Source organism: Lepisma saccharinum, chromosome 19 (genome assembly GCF_977018435.1).
Source record: "Lepisma saccharinum chromosome 19, izLepSacc3.1, whole genome shotgun sequence".
NCBI lineage: Eukaryota > Metazoa > Arthropoda > Insecta > Zygentoma > Lepismatidae > Lepisma > Lepisma saccharinum.
This window is the reverse complement of record NC_139247.1, coordinates 53,569,667-53,574,161: the sequence shown is the minus strand read 5'-3', so window position 1 is coordinate 53,574,161 and position 4,495 is coordinate 53,569,667.

Genomic DNA, 4,495 nt, shown 5'->3' with positions numbered 1-4,495 from the left:
ATGCAGCTATGTTAATCTGTAATGCAATACATCTATTGATGCACCTTCCTGCATCTTTCTCAATAATGCACTTAAACATTTAGGCTGAGCTACAGACTACATATATTTTTTTGTTTTAGTTTATGCATTTAGTTAGGGGAAAGGTAAGCTTTATTTTGAAGAGTGATGTAAAGGCATATTTAGCGCCAAAACGACCATAAATTGGACTGTTGTGAAAAATTTTAGGAAAATGTTCGTAAAATTTGGCGTGTGTAAGTGGGTGTTCAATAAATTCCGCTGCTCTACAATGCAATTTTCAAAGGAATGAAAGAACTTTTCTTTTCGGTGTAAGAACCTTGCTTTTAATCACAGTATCACCCGAAACGTTAATTGTTGACCCAAATTGCTTTTAAGTTGATAAAATTACATGCTAAACACATGTACATAACAAATTAAAATATTGTTGAGAGCTCACATATAAATGAGAAACTGAGTTTTACAGGGCATTCCCGATGGCGTTAATAACGTCGTCGCCTTGTAATCAAGGGGTCCCTGGTTCGATACCCGGTGGAGGCACATAGTGGTTCGGATACCATTTTCAACTGTAGGTCCAGTCCCGATTAACCTTTCTGTGCATAAAGTGCACTGAAAACTCAAACTATGTGTTTTACAATACTATAATAATTATATTATATGAAACTAATGTTGAGTTGAGTTTTGAAGTGAACTTTATGCACAGATAGGGACTGGATCTGCCGGTTAAAGTGGGATCGAAATCGCTATGTGCCTTTACCGGGATAAAACTACAAAAGCATACAAAAAAACAATTTTATCTTTACGTTGATATTCAATAGAACGCTATATATAGCCATACATTTATTTAATCCCAAAATTCTTGAATTGAAAGCACGAAAATTATTTCTCGGGTTAATTGCAGAATATGACTCACATAACAATGGATGTACCAACACACAAAGAACAGCCTAACAAAAAAAAGAATATCGGCAATCCCGTGCGGCACAGACCACGACAAGCCGAAGCAACCGGCCAACAAAATTCCTAATAAAAGACCTGTAATTTCCAGACCGCAATTATACCTTACCGAAAGGTAACTCAGGTAACACGGGGTAAGGTACCTGCTCCGGCATCCAGGAATTTCCCAGGAAAACCAAAGGAATATTCAGAAAATGAAGTTCCCTTAAAAAAAAAAAGTGAGCCCCTGAAACTGATTCCACGAATCTTCCCCAATTATTGTTTGAGTACGAAACATAAAAGTCATATATAAAGTCGTATTTCTCCACGTTGTTCAGCACCGTGTGCTTATGTCTGCATTGTTGACGCGAGTTCTTTGTTTCCCATTAATTATTAAGTACTTTACTTGAAGCAATATAGGAAAGACATAAGGCAATGATCCGAAGTTAATATTATTCGAGTTATGGCCGTGAGGAAAAAAGGGGCTATCGATAAGATAATGTACATGACGACAAGGAACAGCAAAAATCTGAAGAAAATCATAAAATGAATGGTTCCTAATAGGAATAAGTACTGTAAAAGTATAGGGAGATTTATAAAGTGCTTATTAAGTTCATTTTCTTTTGTTTTCTCTAAATATCATGGAAAATGAAAATATATTGTTGTTTTACTAGCTTTTACAATAACTTTACGTCGCTTTTCTATCTCTTGGGATAATCGCTACAGTGAGGATGAATGGTGTCCTGATTTGAGGTTGCACAGATAGGCTAATCGGGACTGGACATACAGCACTCTCCCGGCGTCCATCCACAGCGCAGAACTGTTATGATGTTGACGAAATGCGGGTAGCGGTAGGCCTAATCAGCTGTTTGACTGCAAGTTTATTCGTAGGAAGTTAGCTTGGCTCGACACTAATACATGTATTGCGCTCCACTTCACTTCCCTCATAGTCTTTAGTGTTACATCATTCTTCGAATTTGTTAACAAATACAGAGCAGTATGTTGGTTCTTGTGCATGGACGTGCGCAGGATTTTTTCCAGGGAGGGGCAAGGAAGGTATTTTTTTCCAGGGCGGGCAAACAAGTCACATTTTCCCCCAAAAGAGTGTAGTTCCCTAAAAAAAAACATTGCTTAAATTTGAATTTATGGTGTTAATGCAATAATTAACACACATTATTGTGGCTAAAATGAAATTATGTGTGTGAAATACATAATTTTTGGTTGACTTTCATTATCCAGGGGAGGCCACGACTCCCACTTTCCCCCCCTTCCTGACGCCCATGGTCTTGCGCGTTCATTGTTGTCATATACTTTCCCAAACATTGTTTTCTTCATATTGCATTTAATTGTTGAATGCATTGTTGAGTTCACGTGCTTCCTATCTCTCTAAGACTATGCAAAAATGTAATAATGGGTTTAACTGTCAGCACTCAAGACTTATCTTATTTAAAGAGGGTTTTCCTTATTGGACAACGCTAGGACACCCTTGCTTTCTGAGGTCACCGGGGAATGCTTTCATTGTTAGGCTAAATGCCTAAGTTGTTAGATTAGGCTAGCTTGGTTCAGTTCCCTTAGCATAAATAATACATTTGCAGTTTATTTATTCTAATAGAACCAAACCTAAAAGGTCTAACGTAACAACGTAGGCATTCCTCGTCTGAAGTCAGCTTGTCCTAGCGTTGTGCGATAAGGGAGATTGATTTGGATAGATTTGGCAGCAGAGGCCTAGATTTTCTATAATATCGTTTATTCCATAATTAATATTAAACATTCAATAAAGCACCATAAAAATTATTATTATAATAGACTTAAATGGGGTTCCACTGGACACCAGTTGGTAGTTTTACCCAGGTTAAAAAAATTACTAAGTAGAAACAAGTTCAAACTAGGACTTGCACATTTAATAGATTGTTGTAGATTTGTAATATATTTTAACACTCCCCTCACACAGCAAAGCAAAGAAGTTCATTTCAAAGCTAAAATGGATTGATCCCACTCTTAACCCACTTGCATAAATTTCCATGCCCTTTTCTAATAATCGATTGGCTATAAATATTTTTTAAAAAAACACGATTGCATGACGTCATCAATAAGGAATGCTGTGATGAAAAATCAAGATTAGATCACGCACCTAGGGTAGATTACGGACCTTTTTCTTTTCCATAAAGTTAATGGTGTGTGAGAAGTTTGTTGGTTTGAGGAAGAAAGCAACACTTTCTTTTTTCTCCCCCCCCCCCCAAGAAGTCTGGTGATTGATTACGATTGGTTGGTTTTTAAATATGTCCCATTTCTTCTCTCCGCAATAGTTTCAAGGAGTATAGGGTTTGTTCATAACTTTCACTTCATTCATGGTTGAATTGATTATGATTCAGAACTTTTTTTTTGTAGATTGATTTAGATACTGAATTGAAAATGCGGCCGCTGTAATTAAATAAATTTTTAAAAAATCGTTTTATTAGCAACGCTAGTTCATTAATTTTTACTGTGTTTCGTTCGGTGCATCAACCTCCAACTTTAGCACTTGAGTTTGGGGATATTTGTTAACCATAAACAATGCATGGCACCACAGGGTGCGAAATCATTTTAGACTGGTTGGGGGGGGGGGGGAGAGAAATATATTAATATACAAACCCCCTCCCCTTCCTCCATATGCGATATAGGGTAAACTGGGGCGAATAGCGCCGTCAGATGAATCGGGCCACTCACAACATAAATCAGTCTTACTGAAAAAAAAAAAAAAGATACATGTTATACAAGTGAGGAGGCGAAGCCAGCACCACACCGTATGTCGACTGTGAGTCTGTACAAGTTTATTGTGCAGTTGAATTTAGTAAACGTTGGATGCTGATTGTGTTGGGCATCAACAATCGAAGGTAAGCGTTATGAAATATCACCTATTGTTAATATTTCTGTCATGTATTCATTCTTGTTAGACGTTGTTGTTTTGTTCAAAGTTTAGAACTTTAATTTCCTTAGCTTCAACAAAGACCGAAACAACTTGTCATGAATTCTTTCTTTATCGGAAATGAACCAAAGCTGGGTTGCCAACTCATTTTTCTATATATTACCAATCAGGGTGAATAGGGCCACTTTTCTGATTAAAATGTGAAATGTACGTAATTGGCCTGACGTTGATAAATAAAAATAATGTTCTTTTTCCTCGTTCTTTTTTATTTCAGATGGTGAAATATAATCGTAAAACACAGCAGAAATGGAGTGAAGATGACGTAAGGAAAGCAGAACAGGCAGTGAGAGCAGGAATGTTTACTTGCGGACGTTGTCTCAACAATCCAGAAACATAAGAAAAGGAATGTTCCAAAAAGTAGCACTTATGAGCATGCAATTCTTGCCATTTTATAATTTTCTTTTCTGAAATATTGTACTTTGTGTGATTTTCCAAATTATGTATAATTTTGTATGGTTGGTGCCGTTTATATGCATAAAATATATGTGGCCCTATTCACCTTACAAGTGACCCTATTCAGCCGGACATGTTAGGGTGAATAGGGCCAAAGCATGTCTTTCTTTTCTTTATTTATAACAT